The sequence below is a fragment of the Pithys albifrons genome, chromosome 11, assembly GCF_047495875.1.
Source record: "Pithys albifrons albifrons isolate INPA30051 chromosome 11, PitAlb_v1, whole genome shotgun sequence".
Taxonomy (NCBI): Eukaryota; Metazoa; Chordata; class Aves; order Passeriformes; family Thamnophilidae; genus Pithys; species Pithys albifrons.
Genome location: NC_092468.1, coordinates 19,073,858 through 19,098,089, shown reverse-complemented (window position 1 = coordinate 19,098,089; position 24,232 = coordinate 19,073,858).

Here is a 24,232-nt window from a genome sequence, read left to right as displayed (position 1 = left end):
GATGTGCAGTGGTGTTTTAAAAGCTAAGTGTGAGCACAAACAGTTGAATTATTTTCCCCATTTCTGTGGTTTTGAAGTGGGTGAAGGAGAATATGAACTTGATTTTGCCAATGCAGACAGGAAGTGGCCTACAGAATGGTTAATTTTTGAATCGGAAAAGGAGGAGCCTGGATGTAGGTTGCAGTTTAAGGAGGGAATTTTGAGTGTGTGAGCCTGTGCAAGGTGTCATCTGCCCACAAGAGGAAAAAGTGTTTTCTGTCTCCTGTAGTTCCTCACCTCAGGAATTGGTATCAATGCTTCCAGTGAGATTTCTCAGACTGAGCAGCCCTCTAAGGAGAGAGATCAGAGTTGAATGTATTTTAATATTACAGATATCTACTTTCTGTGTTCAGGATTAATTAATCATTTGCCAGTATAGATATAAAATTGTTGAATCTAGGTGTTCTCTTTATTTTTATGCCAGCAATATTAATCTTGCAACCCTTATCTCATTATCCATGGCATACTGGACAATTAAGAGATGCTCTGGGAATACAGCTTTAAATGAACTTTAACAAGCATTCCTGAATTTAATAAACCTCTCTAAAATTCCTATTTTTTGGTGGGCAGAATAAAAGTGGTTTGTGGTTTACATAAGAAACTTATTTTTATATATGACAGTTCAGTTTATTTAGATATGGTGGTGTGTGAATGCCACAGGTGAAAGCAATTTGTCCAGTTTTTCAACAAGTTGATATTTCTGAGTGCATTGACTTTTGTCTTTCCAGTTCTATATAGCAGAGAATACAAAATTATCTGTCCTGCTTATGGAGTTCCTAAAGGATGCTTTATCTATGATGGACCAAGTTCTTACTAAGAATTATGACAGCTATTACAGAATAAATCCAGATTACTCCTCTTTACCTTTGGTTTTTTTGTGTTCTTTTATACTGGGTAGTACCTCACTACTTTTCCTGAAGGCTGAAATCCAGTGACAACAAAAATAATGGGTTTTGTCCCTGATATAAATATATCACACTAGGTGTAGTTATGTTAAGAAAGAATCTTTATTGCTGTGTGTCTTTGAAGGAAAACTTTCTGCTCCTGTTTTTGTGAACAGGTGATATAAATTAAGAGCTGCAGCTGTAGATGGAAGGGGAAGCAGCACTGCTGATTGCAGCACCTGAGTGCACAGGTGAGTTGCATCAGAGAGCCAGGGAGCAGCCGGGTATTGTTCACCCAGCAGCGATCAGCAAACAAGATAGTTTAAACCAAGCAGCCTTCACAGGTAAACTAACAAAAATGGGGGAGAAAAAGTATCTTGAAGTTTTTCAGCTAAATTATTTGAAAGTGTCCCGAGAAGCAGTGGTGGCAGAAGGAGCTGTATTTGGTCTCTGAAGTGAGTTCCAAGTCTCGGGGGCTGTGGTGGCAGAGCTGTTCGTGCTGGCTCCTCTCAGTGGAGTGTCTGTGGGGTGAAGTTTGGCTTTCCTGGTGGCTGTGCCTCCAATAGCAGCATTTGGGTAATGTACCTGGTGCTTTCTTCTTTGTTTTTAATGCCTGTAACACAAATGATCTTCTTAAGGTAACTTTAGGACTAAAAGACAGAGGATTTGTTAAAGAACAGTTTTTGTAGGAGTTAAGTTTCCTATATTAGCAGTTTGTATGTAGCCCGAATGAATGTTTCAGTACTTGTGAACTCAGTAATGGTGCACAGTAACATGGTTAAGCATTTTTATGGTTATAGAATGTCAGGGAAAAAAAATCAAGATGTTTCAGAATCTGATGTTCTCATAACTTTAGGTTAACAGCTGGATATTTTTTTAAATCAACAGATTTATTAAAATGGATAAGATGTGAAATAACTTTGTATCTTCTAAAGTCATGAACAATTGTGTATATTATAGCTGCTATACCTGTGGCTAAGTATATGCTGAGTGAAGGAGGTTTTAACAATCTGTTGCTAAATTTGCAAGCTCATTTGTTTTCTACAACGTGGTTTATGATACTGCAGTGTAAAAGAAATTAATCCCACAAAAGCTTTTCATTTGTAACAAGTGCACTTAGAGGAACCCGCAAGTTGCATCTAAACAGGCATTGTTTCCTGGATTCTACAAGTGATCAGTATTAACTTACTTAATTTTGGTGAGTTTTATGATTCAGTGGAGTTTTACTTGCACATGTTATAATGAGACTGATTTTCTTAATCCTTGCAGGATCAAATCCTGGATAAATTTGAATGCATGTACTGTTTATATGGGGAAGCAGGGTACCTTCTTTTTGTGTGTGTTTTGCTTCGTATGCTTCCTGAAGACTTTCTTCTGTTTAGTTGTCCCCCATTAGAAGTTTAGGTCATGTTTTAAACTCAGATTTTTAACTCTTCCCTTCTTTTTTTTCTTGAATATTTTATTCTTTGCATTATTAATGTCGATTTTAGTATCAACATCTGTAACTTGGGGGAAGAGGTGAAGATAGGGAGTGGAGTGCTATTGTGCTCTGAAGATCTGGCAACAAGATGTGTTTTGAATAAGGACTTGAGCAGTGAAGTCCTTGCAGGACTTTCCATTGTGCTTTTAGCAATTAATTTTTCCTTAAGAACACAAATGCTGTTGTATCCCGAAAAGCTCTGTTGGTAGGCAGAGAATATAGGAAGAAATACATAGAAGAAATTATCTGGTGCTGGTTCTAGTGCGTTCTGGTTTTCTGTGTAACTCTAACCAGGAAAAACATCATCTTTGGAGCAAACCTGGCCCTGAAACCATTCTGGAAATGTGATCATGGGCCTGAGAAATCTAGACTTTGTGGTGATTCAAAAGCAGAAACAAGGTGGAAAACTGTGAGATGTCTTGGTGAATCAGTATGGAAACTAGACTTGTGAGGATGAAGGGGAGAAGAGAATCTCTAAATGTGATGACTGTGACTGTTGGAGTCCACACTGTGGCTGAGTTCCCGGCAGTCAGCAATGGAATTGTGTTCTCAAGCCTTGCAGGAAGTTGCTGCAGTCAGACAGGAGTAGGTAATGAGACAAGCTGTATATGGTAGGTTGAGAAATCAATATGTGAGATTAAAATATTATTTTAGAAAACGAACTTCCAACTGAAGATATTGTAGAATGGCTGGACTTTTGTAATGCAGAACAGTACACAATAATACTCTGATGCAATGATAATATATAAATGCATTCCTGCCCTGAGAGTAATTATAATCCTACAATTACTCTGCAATACAAAACAATCTGTGGAATAAATTAATAAAACTAGTATAGTCCTTTCTTTTCCTTAAGAGAAATTAATTAAGCTTTTCACTTCTACCATCTTTCACAAAGTAAAGTTATAAATGAATAAGCCTTTCATACTTAGTTCCATATTAAACTGCTTTTTGATTTTATTTTGGAAAAGTCCTCAGTATCTTCATCCTCGTACGTTTCATCAGTAAGTACCTCATGTATGTGAGGTTTTATCAATGTACTGCCAGGAAAAGCATTGTATGTAACATTTAATATTTGACTTCTATCAGTCCATAGTTTATACCCAATTACCCCAAATATACAAGTGTAGAGTACAACTCAAGTGAAGAATTGTGTCAACTGTACTTGCTTTCTTCTAAGCTCCTTTTTTAGACCTACTTGTATGAAAATCTGATGTGAATAATTTAAAGAATGGGTTGCTGACTAGAAACTGTATCTTTGGTTGCATGGAATGTCTGCTCCAAATCCTCTAAGTAGTTCTTATGAAGGAAATTGTTCTGATGAGTAATTCATAAATTATAACTGTTACAATGGTTATTCTATAAGCAGTCTAATATTCTAGTGAATTGCCCAGACTCTGTGTGCATCAGTTTTAGCAGGCCCTGGAATTCTGTTTTCAAAACTGATTGCAAAGCAATTTCCATTTCATTTTTAGTTTGGAAAAAAAATGTAGTCCTTTCCTCAGCTCTCTTGTCTATAGCATCAGAATTCTGGATTGTTTGATGGACTGTTTACCCTTCTGTATTTCTTTGGTAGCTGCTTTGATATTTTCTTTCAAATTCAGCTTTTTAATGTAAAATTTAACATTAGTTGGAATGAGGCAACAACTTTGAATGATAAGGAGAGAGAATTCCAGAAATGCTGATGTCATAACTCAGTTATTGCAAACAGCATATAGAGATGGCTGAATCTTTATTTAAAAAAAAGGAAAATCAAACAAACCATTTTAACAAACTTTATATAAATGTAAATGCAGTTTATAATTAAATTATGTATCTTCTCAGTTTCTAGACTTTTTAAAAAAATTTATTTCTTCTTAAAAATAGTGCAAACTATTAACAAATGTAGTAGTTACTATTCAAAGACTGTTAAAAACCACTCGAAATAACATGACAATCTCCTTGTTACAGTGATAGTAGTTTGCTAATTAGCCAAGCTACCCAAATACTGAGATTGGCTCTGAGTAGGAGGTGATAATGATGCACTGTCTGTTTTACAACACATTATATGCAGTGCACATTTATTCCAGCAATGAGCAGAATCACAGATGTGTGCTTAAAAAGAAGAGGTGTCTTATTATTAGGAAAAAAAATCAGTAGCAAGAAGCATCACCTTGAATTTAACCGAGTGCTGAAGCCTGGAAATTCTGGTTCATTTCAGTTCCTTATGTTTACAAAGTAACACTGAACTCCCTGGTTAGTGCAGATACTGAAACCAACAGGAGAGAAGCCACCACTCCTGTGACTGTGAGGCAGAGAACACTGTGGTGCCCACCTTGGGAAGCTGAAGCCTTTCTGGGCTGACATGAACAACTGTAGATCTACCATTTGGAAAAGAAACAAATGTGCTCATCATGCAGGAAATGACCATTCCATTTCTGCTATTTTTGTAAAACTAAAGCTCATCCACAAACATATTTTCTTTCCTTAAAAGCTATGAGGGATTTTGTTGCTGTTTGGCTTTTTCTTTCCTTTAGGAACTGGAGATGTGCATTTTAAAAGAGCTTGTAGGATGGAGACAGAAACCCACAAAGACTTTTTTGAAGCTTGATATTCCCTTTCCATTTATCCACCTTTTTATTTTTCCTATGTTTTCTTTCAGATCATAGTTATTTAATGAGATCCAGTAGGCTTGATCTTACAAGTTCTAAGTCAAATTTATTGAGAAAAACAAGTGAGAATTCCCAATTTCTTTTCTCTCATGCAGCCTCAACACTGGTGTACTAAGTAGAAGGATTTTGGGGGGCTCTGTTGGTACTTTAGGAGTTGGTCTGAGGAGCTCTGGTACTTCTGGGACCCCCAGTCTTAAGTCCTGTGACTGAGAATTGGATGAGATACTTCCCTGTTTTAGAAGATTTCAAATTTGTCTTGCTAGATAATCCATAAATGGTAATATGTTAGTCTAGGACAAGATTAAATGATTTTAAATTGCCAAGAGGGAGGATCTTGACAGGGAGGAGTTCACTGTAGCTGCCATTGGGGTGCCTCAGTCACTTTTGAATTTTGTTTCTTGATTGAGGTAATCAAAATTTATTTTAATTTTGAAAAAAGTGTCTGTATGCATTTGATATTCCACAGGAAAATACTTTAAGCTAGAAAATAGTTTCTATCACTACAGCTTTGGATGTTCCTGCTTACTGAGCCTGCTCACTGAATGTATGACAGGTAAATAGCTCACAGAATGAGGTTCTTAATTAGAGAAAGACTTTGCTATCTATGCTCAGGAGCAAGGTCTGAGGCTGCATGATACAGTGAGTTTAAACTTAACAGTATTGCTTTGACTGTGAGTCACTTTGAACTGGCAACATTTCCTCCAAGGCATGACACAGTATAGTTAATTTGCTGCCCGTAAGTATCTGTACTGCATAGAATTGAATAACCAAAAGTATGTGATGCAACAAGGGGATGCCAATGCTCAGGTAGTGCATTAGAGATGGGAGAGTTTAGTGACATGAGTGGTATTTTCATTATTTCCCCTTTTTTACATATTGTACACATTCTCTACAAGCATAGCTCCAATACAACAGTAATTTTTTCATTATAGACATGTCTGCAATTCATTGTGTTGCAAACTTATATTCCCAAGGATGACTAATGTGCTTAGAAGGTTGTGTATAATGAGTGCTTGGCATTTTATGGTTCTGATCCAGAGAGTGTAAGATCCTCCTAGAATTTTCTTAGCACCCTAATGTATCAGTGAGAGACACCACCAGTTACATTCCTGGTGTGTGTTCTGCAGGATGCTGTGTGAATGTGCTTCAGTAATGCCATTCTCTGAGATATTATCAGAAATTATGCCAATTATGGGCAGCAAAATATGTGTGGCGACCTTAGTTTTGCTACTGGATGGACCACCTTTCTTTCAATAAACGTTTGAAAACTGTGTGTATTTGCCCCAAAATACTCTACAGTCTCTCATGTACATTGGGGTGAGGGTAGGGAATAGCCCTGGGAAGACAGGAATAAGATCTCATATAAATTAGGGACATGTGAAGAGCTGGTGTACTACTCACACCTAGAAGGAACACAGGGAACTAACTTGAGCAGAGCCTTCTGGTGTTTGAACCTCAGGTTTTATGGATTTTTTTTAATTCCCTATTCAAAATGCTTAAGATGCTTTTAATTTATCTTCTCAAAGGTTTGTGTAATTTTTAACCGATGTTGGATTTCTTTGTTTTGCTTTTGTAAGTTAGCGAGTTTGATTTATTTTAAGAAAGTGTTTGCAGTCATAATTAAGAGAGATATTAAGCTTAGTGTTAATTATACAAATTGATGTGAATATCTGATTGAGTCCTGAGAGGGTTAGATTTTTTCCAGCTGTGAGAAAGATGACATTAAAAGATGGATAATTTGTAAGTTAACTGCATGAGTCAAAGGAATTTGCAATAAAAATATGAGTGTATTTCTAAACTTTAATAGCAAAAGATTTTATGGTCTTGTGTGGCTTTAATACACTAGCAGTGTGATGAAGAAATTAAATTCTAAGTCTACTACAGAGAGAGGGCAAGACTTTCCTCTTCTGTGAAAAATACTGATTTCTTTTTTTCAAGAGTGAGGAAGACCTGACTATTTATCTGTGTTCAATAAAATCCTAGAAAATGACCCCTTCCCTTCACAGCTTTTTCTTTAGCATGTTTGGGAGAAGAACAAGAAGGAGGGGTATACAAGTAGGAACTTCTGAGTCATGTAAGGTTGATTCATCACCTGTTTCAAGGGATGCTCACTAGGAAATTTCTAATATTTTTTCATTTGTGGAATTACTTTCCCATTTGCTGTTGCCATTTCCATTGCAGTTGAATTCAAGACTAAGTGTGAAGCTTTGGGGAGGGTAAGGGTTGGGTCAGATGACTTCCAAAGGCTTCTTACTACTTAATGTATTCCCTGTTTACAGTTTTAAGTCTGCATTTGGGCCCAGTTACTAGAAGACACCTGTGGTATGGGGTTCTGAAAAGAGCTGTAATATCCTGATATTTACAGAGGACTCCTTCATTATATGAAGCATTGGTCCTGAGGTCCCTTTCAATGAATTTTCTCAGGGTTTTAGCAGTCTTGATTATTTTTTAACAGATAAGAAGAAGAAAAAATTAGGCTGCTCAGTTTAGATCTATTTTAAGAAGGTGCAGGATTTGCATGTTCTAATGTGTAATTTCAGACAACAAGGAATGAAGAGGGGTTTTCTTAATTTCCTTTAAACACCTGCAATGTATGACTGTAACAAACTCCCTGTGAATGGGAAACTGAAATATTTTTACTGAGTTCGAACTTATATAACTTTGTACCAGTGGACTTAGACATCACTGAATCTTCCCTTTCCTGAGTGCCAAACCTGGAACCTTGACATTTGTCCCAATGACATTGTATTGCAAGATTTCTTTCCTGTCACGATTGATGTGCTCTCTAAGTGTATTGAGCACTAATGGTACCCATCCCAAAGGCACCTGAGGATTCCAGCCTTTCAGATTCCAGTCTTCCTGGTGTGCTGCTCATGTACAGCCTGAAGGATGTCCCTGCACCTAAGATAAACTCAGAGTGTGATGATTGGTCTAAGAACTTAGATGCAAAATGTGTTGTTTTTGTGGTTTGCTTGGTTTTGCTGTGGGGTTTTTATTTTTTTATTTATTCGTATCTGACCATTTTCTTTGTAATAAACAGAGCTTTCTCCCTGGAAAGACAGTTATGTCCCAGGAATTTGCCATGAGGAGGGCTGTTTCCAGAACTCTAGACTGCACACTCTTAAATTACACCATAAGCTTCCTGTCCATAGCATTTGCTTTTGGAGGGGGGAGGTGGCATAGGTAGGAGTAGGGATAGACCACCAGGAAGTCTTTTGAGAGTTTTTTGTATGGTAAGAACATTCTGTGTTGGCAGAATCCTCTGTGTAACAACAGAGGTGACAGTTCTGTGATTCAGACAAGGCCTCGGAATAAGTTCACAGACACCCTGAACATTCTGTGTTGGCAGAATCCTCTGTGTAACAACAGAGGTGACAGTTCTGTGATTCAGACAAGGCCTCGGAATAAGTTCACAGACACCCTGGGCGTTATTTAATTATTACTTCTATTTGAAAAAACTGAGTCTGGTATTACAGTACATCTTCATTTTCACCTACTTCTGCTACTTAGAGTTTTAAATTATTTATATTATTCTCTTCATCCCATTGAGATATTTGAGAAGAAAAACCATAAAAGAAGTGCCGATTTTCATGTTGCAGGAAGGTGTTTTTCAAGAGTCCTTAAGTTGCCTGGAACTTTCTAGAACTATAATTTTGAAAATCTAGAGATCAAGAAAAATACGTACTTCCTTCCCATAAAAAAACCTGTTTTCAAAAATTGCTTTCCCTGATGATAGCTGTGTTGCTAAATTAACTGGTGCTCTATTAAGTGTGACATGTAAAAAACAAAGAAAGTTGAAAGACTTAAGTCATAAAGGTCTTGGAGTATAATGCAATCTATGGCAAGCCTAATATTTTATAACAGCAGTAGCAATCACCTGTATATTTATTTATTTATATACCAGAGATGTATGTACATCATTAAAGTCAATACTGATGCTGGATATACATGCCTGCACCAAATATTTTATAATATGTATTCTTGGATTTGTAGAAATTTTAAATTTAATGTTACGACAGCAAATCTATGTTTGGAGAAGAACCTAAGAAGAATCAAAGTACTATCTAGTATTTCAGTTAATTCAAAATAAATGGGGAAATTAAATTTAAATATTTTTAAAGAGTCCTTGAATGGTTTGTTGATTAGAAACTAATGGAACTCCTTGTCTAAGATAAAACACCAAACAGACAGCAGCTGCTGGTAATTGGTGCAAGTAATTGTAGAGCCAATAAGTTGAAGAAGTGCTTATTAAAAGAAACTGCCTTCCTATCTGCTTGTAAGGTCAATTGAGTAATGCACTCTACATGTGGTCTGACGGTACGTAAATTATACACCTGATTTAAAAACACTCCATCCATAAGAGCTCCTGTTTTGCTCATCCATAAAATTTTTACTTTCTTTATTGCTAACTACTTGCAGCAGCATATGGCATAATATCTATCAAATTAGGCTTTGAGGACATCTTAGACTGGCACCCTGCTGACTTGAAACATGTGCTTAATGCATATTGCAGTGGTTTTAACCCACTGAGCGCCCCTAGGACAGGCTTCGTGCGTTCCCAGCAAGGATGCCCATGTGCCCTCCCAGGCACAGCCTGCACACCCTGCTGACCCCCTGGCATTCTGCTGGCAGTGATGGATTGGCCTCGAAGTGACTGTTGCACAGACAGCATTTAAAGCTAACTTGAAAGAAACTTTTAGGCAGCAACTTCTTCATTTGGACCTGATAAAAAAAATTGATGGATCTGACAAGAAGAGTTGTAATTCGAAATTGAATTTTTTTCTTATATTTTAAAATTGGAATTAAGCAATGCTACTCCTTCAGGATATTAGTTTGCATGCAGATTTCTCTGAAAAATTAAATCCATTAATATGATGCCATCATCTTCTAGTAAGGATACTTGAAGTGATGTGCACTCATCACAAAGGTGAGTTTTATTCACATAAATAATAACTTCCTTTGCTCTGCTCCTAAAAAACAAAAAGACGTCTATTTCCTCCCAATTCCAAATTTTGTCTTCAATTTAAAGCAAAACATTTACAGTCATCATTTTCTTAAAGTTGCTGTAAGTAATTCTGTTGTTTGTAGGCCTCGAAATGTTTTGGTCTATCTTCAGCAAGTCATATACTGTGAGTAAAACCTATGCAAAAACTACTGTAGATGTCCACTAAACCAATAATTAAATGTTGTGGGAGAGGGGGAGTAAAAGCATCTGGTTCAACTGTCACAGAAAAGTTAATTGGATGATTTCATTGTGAGCTTAGCGAAAGCTTTCCAGAGCATTCTTTGGGAACAATTTGTAGTCTGAATGCTGCTTTCCCTTGCTCCTTGACAGTATTTTTTCATGGACAAGTTTTATTGAAACTGATTAGGAGGTTAAGGTTTTATTTTTAAACTGCAATAAGCTTACACTTTAAGTTACTTCTTTAGCCCCAAGGCTAACTTGCCATGTGATTTACTCCAGTTCTCCTTATTTGTTGTGGTTTTCTTGAGTATATTTGAACAAGATGTGTGCTGTGAAGTTCTGCTGCTGAGGGTGGGTTACAGTTTGAGAAAATGGCCATGCTGTGCTGCAAAAGCTGAAGTCCCATGTAGCTGATGGTGTTCCAGGACTCCATGAGCTCCTTGTGTCACTGTGTGTGCACCTCTCCTGGAGGTTTTACTAGCCCTCTCACCTGGCCTTGCTGCTCTGGCCGCACAGCAGTTCCAGAGGAGCATAAGCCTCTTAAAAATGCTTATCTGCACCAATAACTGGCATGGCAAACAGTTAGCTAAAGAAATCTGAGGACATTAATAAAAATAAGTATTACTGATATCTGTCCATAATAGTAGTGGCTAATTCTTGTCTACAGAGGCATAGGTTTAGTTGAAATGTAGACTGAAAAAGGGGGTTTGAAACCACAACCCCTTCTTGTAAGCTTCTTGCTTTGACCGTGGCTCCTTTTGGCATTTTTTGATGTCCTAAATTACAGACAAATGCTTAACTCATAGCCTGGACCCTCCAGCCTCTGGAGTGCAGTCTCCTTGGTTTGCTGACCTTCTGTCACTACTTGGTGCTGTTGGAATGGAGCTGCTATGTGCTGGTGACAGTTGGCTAAAGTTGGTGAATATCAAGAAAGCTGAGTAGTTTCCTTTTAGTCTTTAACTTCAGATTGGAGGAAATAGGCTACATGGCACTTGATTTATGCCTGAATCTCAGCTTTCTTGATTGCAGAGGGCAAAATGAATGTTAAAGGATCAAAACAAGCACAATAATTATTATATTTTAAATAGAGTCTCTATACTCTTTATTACTGAGGAGGTGATAAAGAAAGGCAACTTGGCTTTTAAAAATGTCATACTTTTGAAGCTTTGCAACCTGTTGCTAGCAGGTTGGAAGAGGGATTTTTGAACCAAGACCAATGACAAGATAATCCTTTCAACAAGTCTAATAAATACTGCATCTATAAAAGGTGGTTTTAAGAATTTAGATGTTGAGTGTGGACTAATCCCTGAACATTTGAACCTGAAAATTAGTTGGGTATTGGGTTTTGGTTCATTGTGTGGGTTGATCTAATTGATTGTTTGGGGGTTGGTATCACTGAGAGAAAGGATGGATTGTGTTTCCTTATTACACTTAACTGAATATATTCTCCAGTTGCCTATGCAGTATTCATCACAGCCTTCATCTACAAACTCCTCTCTGGGAACTGGGAGGTGGGAGCTAAGGCAGCATATTGCAAGTAGGAATGGGGGGGATGGGGCCGGGGGGGGGGGGGGGGGGAAGCAGTTGAAGGAAGCATGCAGAATAAATCTTCCTGAGGTGAATTTTTGCCTAACATATTTTAAAGACTAAAAATGAGTTAGAGAATGAAAATGTTCCTTGAGGAGAAGCCACTGAACCAATTTTTCTTAAGATATTAACATCAGCTATTTGTGACATGAAAGTTTAACATGAGGAGGGATTCCTTTTGACCAATTCATTAACCAGAATCATCACTCAGTATAAACCCCTTTTTTATCAAGTTCATTGGTACCCAAAGTCCCTTTGACTCAGTGTCTTATTTCTGATACTGACTCAAGACAGAATGTAAGAACAAGGCACTCACATCATAACACTTCTCCAAACTACTTCCAGATTTTTTTTGTATAACCTTCACTGGAATTTTATACTGCTGTATCACATATTTTGTAACATTTTGTAGCCTTTTATATCTCTCATCTCTAGACTCCAATCCAGACTTTACAGTCTTGGTTGTCTTTTCCAAATCTTTCCTGTTTCTATTACATAGTTTGGGGAGTGGAAGTGAAGAACTGCTTTAAGTATTGAAGATACAGAAGCACCATGTGATTTCCTAATTTGTTCACTTTCTTAAAGTATTCACAATGTTTAGCTGACTTTTTTGACAAGTCAGCATTGAGTTGGTGTTTCATGAAACAATCTATTCTATGACTAAATGGTAGTATTCACCTTAGAACTTCTGTATGTAGAGGTAAAAGTGTTTGGTCTTCACAACAATATCTTAACTTTTATCAACAATTAATTTCATTGGCCATTTTATTGGTCAGTGACTTGGTACTGTAACAGTCTTCCATGATACTGCAATTAGGGGGTTCCCCACTAACTCTAGTAACCTCATTTCTTTGAGTACTACAAATCGTGTGGACCTTATCACATGTCTTCATGAGCTTCTACTGTTCACATCATAGCTGATAGGAAATTTTTTTCCTACTCATTACCTTTTATTTCCTTTGTTCTTTAGGGGAGTTTGGTTTTTTGGTTTTGGCTTGTTTTTTTTGTTGTTTTTTGTTTCTTTGGTTTTGTGTTTTGTTGGTTTTTTGTTTTGTTTTTTTTTATTATGCAGTTAGAAATTTCACATTTATCTCATGGTAAGAAATATCATCCAGGGTTCTCTGCCCTTCATGTCCTTCAACTGGTTTGGAGTTGCTGGACCACATGAGAGGTGGTGGTGATGCTCCTGTTGCCTCTTAATTAGAGCAGATGATGAGGGTCCTGCTGCAAACCTCCAAGTCTGAACTCCACCGGTGACACAGGTTGGGTGGCCAGATATGGCTCCACGCTATATTTGTCTTAGTCCCCTATCAAAGTTATTTAAAGAGTAGAAAATAGCAATTTTTTCATTGTGTTTATGATTTTTCAGCTTTATTCTTTACACCAAGCTCTGTGTAACCTCGAGGTGGTGCCCTGACTTGTGAGTGATGTGGGTCAGGCTCCCATCAGGTGGCTGCAACTGATTTGCTCCACCAGGTTTTGCATCTGTAACACGTGAGTTGCACCTGTTTTGCAAACATGTGCAGTCCTGCAGTGAAGGAAACAACTGCCAGTAGAATCCAATTAATTTGTTGCAAAGTTTAACACTGATCATTGGATTAAACAAGGAATTGCTGGGAAGGAAAGTCATTATCTATTTTAATGGTCAGTTACCAGCAAGATTTTCAATTTTACATTTCAGGTTTACTACCTTTATTTGTGAAAATGTTTTCAGTGTAAGCCTGATGATGTGCTAAGAATATCACCAAGAAATACATATTTAAGTAAGAATATGTGAAATTATAATGCTATACCCTGCTGAATGATAAGCATTTATAAGATTAAGAACCAAAGTAAGGAACAGGGTGGACACAATTGTATTGTTATAGGTCAGACAGGAAATTAAATTTTGTTAATTATTCTGAAATAAAGAAATTACTTTCAGATAGCTTTTTAAAATTGCACTTTATTATTCTCCAGGAATAGCTTAATTGACTCTTACTTCAACACCTTTAAATTCTTTTAAAATATTATGTTAAAAAACATGCTTTAAAGTGTTTCTTTCCTTAGTAAGGAGTTGCTTTAAGGGAGAAAATAAAAACCTGAACTACATATTGAATTTTCCAGGCTGTGTTTCTGCACAGCAATCTTCTGAAAAAGTGCAATTATTTTTTTTTCCACTCAAACATGCATTTGAGAGGAATGAGTAGATCAGATAAAGAGCTGAGATTCAATTCAACTCAACCTTGAGTCACTCTCTGACTCTGTCTCTTTAAAAAGGGGGAAAAAAACCCCAAGGTGGCAAAATCAATACAAACCAATAATAACTTCACATTTGTGGAAGCAACATGAATGGCTCTCCAAAATATTGAGACACATCCAAGTACATTTTAGCAGAGCTGATATTTATCAGAAGTCATTTGCCCTCAAGCAGATGCTCTCTTTCATTGTGCTCCTGTCACAAATGACTAAGATTTATGACAGACAATTACAGCATCTGCAGTTAGCAGCCTTATAATCAGCACCATTATTTAACGATTGGTGCAATAAACTGACTCCTGTTACTGTTTATCAGATATCAGTCAGTTCTGGCTATTTTCTTCAGCTCCCCAAATCACAGTATGGTGCAACCACTGCCTTTTAATGGCTAGTCAGAAGCAGGCACATTTTCACGTTTTGTACAGACTGCCGAGGAAAAAGAAAAGGCAACCAATTACATGTATGTATGGTGCCCTCTCATTTGAGATGCCTGTGTATGTAACTATCTCTATACAGTCTAAAACCTCTTGAAAAAAAAATAACAGCTTTTACTATTTCAGATAAGAGCTTCTATTTAGGCTTCTGCATGGGGAAAAAATGTCTTCTGTTTAAATATTCATGTTTTAAAGAGTGAATAAAATGTTGATATGCTGTAGTAGCCACAGAGTCTTGCAGCATGAATTCTGTGTGCATTTGAGGAAGGGTCAAGGTCTGTTCATTTTCAGACTCCTGAATGTTAGGCAAATAAGAGAATTGTATTTTAAACTTAGTGATGTTCTTATCAAAATTAAAAGCTTCAGACATATCTCACTGGAGCTTTTTAATGAATGTATATATTCTATTTTGAGACTTCTATTTGGTCTGCAAATTTTCCTGGAAAGCTTGTGAGATGGAGGTAGCTGGTGCTTGAGCTGCAAGTCCAGCTGAAAAGTATATTATGACTTAGTGGTGTTCCAAAAGCAAAGATGTGATTTCAGTGCCATATTCTGGCATTACTTAGGCCAGTGATCATCAGACATGAGTCTTCTTCCCATAAATAAATGCTGTCATAAGCAAATGCTGTAACTGAGAGCAGAATTAGTCCCCTGTAGCCTGAACACTAAGATTATTTTTTTAATTGCAGTGCCTGCACCTTGTCTGCACAAGTTCTTCTCAGAGTTTGGAAGATTTTATTGACATATTCTTATTTATTGGCATATTTTGTTTTAGCTGCTAAATGATATTGTTTGTTATCCATAAATCTACCAAGGGAAAGTTCAACTGTTTAAAGTGACCAAGGAAAGTAAGTTAGGCAGATTTTGCTTCTGCTAACAGAAAAGAAAGTGAAGGTAAATAGCATCCCTCTGTTCTTTGTGGAAATGAGTCATCTTGTCAACAAGTAGAATTTAAAGTCATTTGAATTGCTGAATGGAGCTGCAATTGCTTGGTACAGACATTTCCAGATGTGTGAAATTGAGACCATGTTTGTTGACTTGTTTATTAATAAACTAAGAACACACAAGGGTGATTATGGTTTTTTGGTTCAACAAGTACCTAACCTGTTTTTATTTTTTATATGTAGAATAACTAATCACTCATATTGCTGAGGTATTCCAGCAAAGAGTCAAAAGCTATTACATGTGCCTTTGGTTCAAATTTCACTTTTGGTGGTATTCTCATAGTTTTTTTTCATTGTGTGTATTCACCTGATTTTTTAAAAGACTGTACATGTGAATGGTTATAATCTTAGTAGTTGTCAAATAAAATTTAAAAGTTTAATTTCAAGGACTTTTTTGTCTAGAGTAGACACCATTAAAATTGACTTATTATATTTTCAGTAGATCATAAATATATTTGTCTTTTATAACAATTTTAAATGAATTCTACACAGATAGGGGAGAGATACTGAGTCTACTAAAGCAGAGTGTATGAAATAAAATTTCTTGTCCAGATTTACCTATGTAATATTGTAATACACTTGAAGAGGGTAGGTCTTAAAGAAAAACAAACAAACACAAAGAACCTTACCAGAAAAAAATCCCTAAACAAACAAAGAACAAACAGTAGAAAAGCTGGTATCTGAAAATTGCACCTTGATTTGTATCTTTCTGGTTTTGAAGTAATTCATGAATGTGGAATGTTATTAATGTGCAGTCATAGAGCAGTTTTTCTTAAGCTGATGAGTATCTGCCATAGACTAGATTGAAGCATCTGAATTAATTTTATTTTCAGCTGATGTAGATGTTGGGTAATATTTAAGGAGATTAATAGTAGGTGATACCAATGGTAGAAGCTACTCAGTGGTAGAATCACATTAATATTTAAATCAATAGAATTTAGTCTTCTAACAGCGATTTTTTAACAATTTCTAAAGTTCAGACTATCCTATCTATCCTTTTAAAGTTGTTTATATGCTAAAAATAAGAGATTCCTTAGTTAAATTAAAGCTGGGTATAAGACTTTGTCATATATTTATTTACCTAAGTTCCTACTGATGGACTGACTCTGCCAGGCAGGAATATTTGGTGGTGGACAATGAGCTCTGAGGTGGGTTTGGATTATTGGGCTGTTCATGTTAGGAATAAAACCCTGTTGCCTTCACTCAGCTCCATTATAACAGGCTTTGAGAGTTTGGCAAAGGCAATTGTGGGACAGGGTAATGCAAACTATTTAAAGTGGATGCTGAAACATTTTGGAAAATTAGAGGCCATTGTCTATCATATATGACAGAATCAGTAGTAGGTGTTCCTGTAGATATTTGATGTAGGTTATGGGAAAGACTTGCTTGTCTACTCCACCTGACCCAGCACATGCTCTAGTCAGTGGGAAAGGTTGTCCTTTATCATAACAGTTATTGAACCCAGTCAACTGCTAATTAGTAATGAGCTGTTACAGTTTTAAGAAAAAATCAAATGACTTGGCTCCATATGACAGAATTGTTCAGAAATGTTCTGTAACAACAATGTGGTGGTCACCAGCATGTAGTATCTCTGGGAAGGCATTTGTGGAGCCCTTCCAACTGAGCAGCTCTTCCTATTCATCTCATTGTTAACCAAGAAATCCAAAGGAAAATCTGGAAATGAAAGCATTAGCTGTAGAAGTTTGTAAACTGGGCCAAAAGTTTTCATCTTGCTCAGGCAGCCATTGTGAGATAGTACACCCCTGTTATCTCAAAACAGTGGTTCCTCTTGGACAGGAATGAAATTGTAGGGCTGTATTCCTGGAATCATTTTCTTCCAAGAAGTACTTAATATTAAATAAGCAGCAAAACATGATCTGCATGTGTAATTCTGAGGCAATGCATTTATGTCATGATCTTGGCAAGAATTTTATTGAAATGCTTTATACAGTTGTATTTTGTGGTTTGGTTTGGTTTTTTTTAAAACTTGGCTCACAGTATTGATTTTTAAAATTTGATCTTTTAATTTCTCTCTCTCCCACTTGAAAAGTCAAGTTGTAACTTGGTATGTGATAAGCTATATGGAAGAAGGTTACTGATAGCCAAGAGTTACTCTTGGTAAAGGATGGTGAACAGACACAGGCCCCTGTTCCAACTGAACTGAAATTCAGATCATATTCAAAATATCTTTTCCATATATATCACTTCAAACCTTTGCTAACAATAGCTTTTGCAATCACATGTTCTTCATCATTCTTGATCTGTAGGAAATTCCTAATTATGGAGGCTGCAGATTGGAAATTTTGTTTCATCAAAGAACTTAAGCTGCTTTAGTTGCCAAACTCCTCTGAGTAGCTGGACAGTATAACATAGTCATGATGGACAGTATTGTCCTCCTAGAGCACTTGGTCCTCCAAAGAGGAGGTAGAACGTACCTGAGACATTTCTTGGAGAGATAGACTGTACAATCAATAACAGACTGTAGCGGTACACTTGTGGAATTAGTTTGTTCAGAAACATCAATTCAGTCTAGCTTTTATTCGTTCTACATTTTGTCCTAAAAATGATTGGAGGTTCTTATCCTTACTGCCTGCCCTCTGTGTGCTCATATATACAAATAACTACTTATTTTTGCTAGTGAATTCACAAGTGAAAATACTTTGTTCTTTTATTGAAGAAAGGTGGTAGGTTCAATCAGTCAATCACTAGATCTCTTGACATTAGAAACATTTCCAGTAGATTAAGTACAGAAAAAATTACTGGCTGTTCAACTCAAATAACGTTTGTGTCTTTGTCATCAGCACATGATTTTCTGCCAAAGTTCCTAAACTTTTAATTTAATAAAGTGGAGATGCTCATCCTGTGCAATCTAGGACAAGTTTCTTGTAGTGCAGAGTGAGAACACGACAGCAATGAGTGTAAAACACATGTCCTGTTTGCTGTTTTTATGTGTGTAGGGATTTACAGTTTGGGAAAAGTACTGATAGCATTATTATATTAAGTTTTCAAAGTAATTCAAACTACTTTCTAGTGCAAGTGTTGGCCTAATCCACCACGGGACCAATGGAGAAATATCATCCAGGGAAACCCCAAAGAGTTCCACAGTTTCCTTCTCTCACAGGAGTTGATTCATATTCATGAGTAAAATGCTGTATTATTTCTTGAATATTCCCAGCATATCACTCTGTCATGTCAGATTTGTTTCTGGATGACACAGATGAGATCCGATCTACTTTTCATTAGATTTTAAGGGTGACATTTTGAGATATGTTATTATTCATGTAGGAATTGAATCTTGGTTTGTAAAAACATCAACCAGGTAAAACATTATTTCTAAGCTGGTTGTGTATTTGCTGCACAACCACTTCATAATCCTCTTTCCACTCCTATTTCTGTCATTACAGTCCTGGTATGGCTGAGCCAGACCAGACTGAATGTACCTTAGACTGTGGCCTTTTCATCCTTTCCCCTTCCTGCCTAGCACCTTTAATTAACATTTTAATAATAATCTTTAAAAGCCGTGTCTAGGAGTTTCAACTGGAGGTTCAACTGGAAATACTGATGATGTGATGCAGCTCATCTGCTGGTGGGGGTGGACGTGAAGTGAAAAAAAGAAGGTGACGAATACAGAGTAGAGGATGCAAAAGTAGTAGTGAAATAGTAGAATAAAATTGTTAAAATAAATACTGTTGCTTACCTTTACCAGTGTTTTTCAGTAGTAAAATGCATCCCTTTATTTCAAGGGATTCATTTTTGCCGAATACCCAGTTCTTAGAAAATGTATTATTGAAGTATGGACATTTAGTTGACATGTGTGGAACTGGGGTGTTGGAGTAGTTGGTTTTTTTGAGGACTGTACAGTTGAGCATAATTTTTTGCAGTCAGATATATTAGTCTGTTCTTGATTTTGAAAGCTGGGCTGAGTGGGCAATTTTCACCATAATACTTGAAAGGAATCAAGAATTAAAATCATGATTTAGCAGGTCAAGTATTCTTTTTTTTTCTTTTTAGGATTGAAATTTTTCTGCTGTCAGAGTGAACTAATTAGGGTTATTAAAAATTTACAAATTGGGTCATTTTAGAAGACTAAAACTTGTAGGCACATAAGTAGAATTAGAATTTATTTCTTCTGCTCTTAGCAAAACTTTTTGTGTAATTGATGAATAGTAATGCAGAAGAAAAAGTTAATAATTAAGTCTTCAGTGTAGCAGCATTGCTTCTGCATGCTGTCGTGGAATAAATAGTATAAGGGCCATCATTTCAGAGGGGAACCTGCATGATGGGTGGTACTAGGAGGAAAAACAGGATTATTTTATGTTGGTTTTGAGGTGTCATGGAGGTGGTGTTTCTGGAGGGGTTTTTGTGGGTTTTTTTTCGCCTTTGATACACTAGAGCAGTATATGTAATAATACAGTAATTAAAAAATTATTATGGGTAATTTAAATTTATTTCTATGGTTTTATTATTTGCTTGATATCTCTTGTATATCGAGGGAGTTTGGATTTGGTGCTGTCATATAGAAATATGTGTTTATCAGCTTGAGATGTTTATAAGGCTATTTTCAAAAGATCTTTTCAGAGACTTAAACTTTATTTGAGCTAATTGTTTGTGTACAATGTAGGGATCGAGCTCCCCCTAGTGTATTAAAAAATCCTCCAAAGATTTAATCAAGTATTTAATGGATTAATAAAATGGGTAAATGTATTTTTGTGAGACATGTAAAATAACAACTCTGTTCCATTGTGAAAAACATCACTACAGTTTTTGGAAAGGAACAAAAATATTTTTTTCTGAGTGCTTTTTACTGTGGTTTTGCTAGTGAAATGAAATGTATCATGTTTCTAAAGTAAATTTTTCATACATTTGCTAATAGGAAATAAAGCTCCTGAAACGTTTCTTTAAACACTGGAATGCATTACTGAGTCCTGGGAATGACTGCAAATTTACCAACTTCCTGCCCTCTTACGAAGAGATTTGTGTCAACCAGAAATGTTTAGAACAGCTCTTTCTAAAATGAAAGTGTTTGGTGAAATCCTCTTTCTTTTTGTAGCTGCTACACTCTATGCATCTAATGAAATCATAAACGGAAAATTATAGCTTCATTCGAGGGAATGTGAAGCCTTATTCCAACAGATGGCATCAAAACACCGGGCTGAACTGTATGATTGCTGATTGTTAATTGCTTCTGTAAAACAATCCTTTTAAACAGAGTAATGCATTTTATCATAGAGATTATAGTTCTATGCATTTTGGTTTTTCAATATGTGTTAACATTTTCTCCTCCAGTGTAAGATTTAGTGTTTGCATAATTATCGGATTAAACAACAGTGACTCAATTTTTTTTTTTAAGAAATGAGGACAAGAAGATAGAGAATTATGAATCACAATTTCTGTTTATTCAGAAATGCTAAGTTACTGTACAAGTATGAGCTTTTATTATGCACAAAACAAATGGAGCAAGATGCCCTTAAATGCAAAAACAGTTACCTAGTCCAGCGCTCTTCACTCGAGAAACTCCCCGTGACGTTAGAGGAAGCCTTGGCTGTGTAAGGAAAGCAGAGTGCAAAAAGATACAGTACAATATCCATTAATCATTATGAAATCAATACCCTGATTATCCATTTGTATTGTTCTTGCACCGTAAGGGCTGAATATTTTACACAAAGCTCAATGAATGGGGGGAAATTCTTTCAGATTACTTGGTTAGTCCATTAGTAATGATGTGGGGAATTACATGAGAGTTTGTTTCGTGGAGTTGTTCTCTTGTTTCTAATGTAGTCAGCCTGAGAGCGTGGCAGAGATAGTGTGCTCATGTTTGAGGAGCCTGGAGACATCTCTCTGGTGCTTTCTGCCCTTGAGCTGGTGCAGAGTTGTCGGGTTCTGATGGAGGATTACATCCACTTTGCCAGGTGTGCTTCAGGTTGGCAGCACTATTTTCTCATAGAGGACTCTTGTGACCTCGCCTGGGTGAGTGTTGCTTTTTAGTTCAATGTGATGGAGGTAGCCAGAAAAGTGACGAAAGCAGGCTTGGAAAATAAATTAAGAAATAGCTGTGCAGACTTTCAAGCCATTTTGCTCCAGACTGTCTCTTGTTGCAATATTACATTATTATATGTTCTATAATGCCTATTATATATAGAACATAGAACTGTATTAATACCATAACTATATTCTATCAGAACACAGTTGTCTGCTAAGTGGAATATGGGGCCTGCAACAATGTACCGTTCACTGGCCTCGTGGCAACCTCTTACAAAAAGGGACACATCATGCTTGTGTCCTGGAATCAGTTTTAGCTCAGTGGATCAAGAGGGGTTGTGGTAGAAGTGAACACTTATGTCAAAGTGTTAATGGTTTATGTTTCTGTTGTGGGTGCAATGGAAGTGAAAAGGATTTTCCTCTGTGACAGTGACGTTGTCTGTGTATAATGAAGTTTTGATCTGATGGTTCTAGAAAGATGGGTAATTTCAAATCTGTCTGTTGACCTTCATCCTTTGCTGGCATGTCCTAATGATCTTTGTGCAGATCAGTAAATAGATAAAGAGGCAATTCCCACAGAGTTTTAGTATCATTAACTTATTTGACAATGTTTGTGACATTAGAAAATACCTAGCTACTTTAATGAGTAAATATAATTTGGTCTGTCCTTAGCAGTCTGAAGATACTTCACCTGAACAGTTGAGGGACCACCTGGTATTGAATGTTTAAGGACATAAATGTGCCAGGGATGTGGTTTGACCAATTCATTGTTTCTTTTCTGGGGTACTCCTGAAATGGCACAGGAAACTGAAGCCACATGCTAAGAGTCAGTAAGTTGGAAGCAATAAGTTTGTTCAGACCAGTTTAGGAAGTCTTTCATCTGTTCCTAGAATATGTCTAAGTACTGTGCAGAAGCTTTTTCCACAGTACTAGAAGAGAACAATTAAGAGAAATGTCCTCTTGTTGTAAAATACATCTATAGTTTAAGACAGTGCATCTGGGTAAACTGAGGCAAGGGTTAATGGCTTGATTTTTTGAGAGGGTTGAATTCCCACATCCTTCACTGAAATGGGATTGCTAAGTGACAGGAGAGCAAAATGTGTCCTGTGTATTGGCTGCAAGAATATAGCAGTCTCTAGTCTGAGCCTTCTACTTTTGTATTGGTGCTATTATATTATTAATTTCTCTAAGAATTTTACTTATAAACCTATTTTGCCATGTAATAGAGCATAAAGGGTTACAAAGTGAGGTTATCTGTTTTCCAGGTAGTGTGGAATGGGCCACAATCAGCTTCATGCCAATAAAGCTGGAGCTGGATTAGCCAGTGTAATGGTCCATTATGGAAGCTGTTGTTTTTGGAGTTGGCTGATGCATTAACAAGATTGCTATGATGTATGAAGATTGATACCTGAATCCTTGTGCAAGAAATCTGGGTTTTGAAAGGTTGAAGGAGGTACTAATAATTTCTTAAGTCGGGCTATAAACTGTGGTGAAAGAATAAGGATTTTACAGTCAAAACTAAAACCAGTGGGAATAAAAACAAATCCAAATTAAGCTGCATTCTGTTTTCACATTTTAAAGAGGCAAAACAACTTACTTATTCAGTCATGGAACCTGCTATAGGCTGATACTGACTGTGTTTATGTTACATATATGCAAGATTCATTTATAGGGCCATCTGTTGTGCCCTCCATAGTACCTGTGTGTACCAACCTGGTGGAGATACAGTTCAGCTGTTGTTGGCTGAATTATTAAAAAAAAAATAAACTAACCCAAAAATAAATTAATGACTTGCCCCCAGTGCTGCTGGTAAAAGAGCTGATAGCACAAGTGAAAGCTCTTTTTTTTTTTACCTTTTAAAGCAAATTATTTCATATGTAAAATCGCAAAACTGTCATATTAACCAAGGTGTTACTAAATAATTTTGGATGCTCATTCAAAGTGGAATAATCTATTAGCATCACAGAAAGGATTCATAATTAACAAGGCTGTAGAGGTAGGCCTGCCTGCTGGGCTGTAAGGAATTGTGGAGATAGGCTGTGTCACTGATTGTCATGAAAAGTGATTTTACCCAGAAAATACAGTATAAAATCAGAGCTGTGGCAAATATGTATTGAAACTAGATTATATTTGGAAAAGCAGAGATTTTTTTTTTCTCCTGACTTTGATTAATACAGAGAAAGGTTCTGTGCATCATATTTCTGTGTTATGCTCTAGGCATTATATACAGCCAGTTAAATTCTGTCTTCAGGCTGGTGAGACTTTTCTACTTTAGGATCTTTGGTCTATCTGTTGAATTTCTGCTTTTGATGACACTGTGGGCACTGAGAAATTTGAAGAGGGCAGAATGGAGCATGAGAGTTGGCACATGGGGACCCAGAGCAGCATCTCTCCCTCACTGAGGAGGTCCTTGTGCACTTCATGATGTGGTCGAAATGAGTGGTCTCGGCTTAGGAAATTAAATAGCAGAATTCTTTGTATTAACAATGATAATAACAACAACTGTGTTCTACACTAATTTTATTCAGAAGGTCTTGAGTGTGGGGAATGGCTATCTTTCATTATGCAATTGTTATTAAGAAGTTACTTTTATTGTCTCTAATCTTGAGGGATTTGGGCATTTCTTTTGTTTACCTTTTAAATGCTGTCTTAATGAGGTTGTTTTATACCATAATTTTCAGCTTTTCTTAATAGTGTTAGCTAGACTATTCTTTTCCAATTTTCTATCTGTTAATGCAGCTATTTTTTCTTTTACCAAATTTTAACAGGACTCCATATCACTGTTATTAGGATGTCACCAAAAAAAAAAAA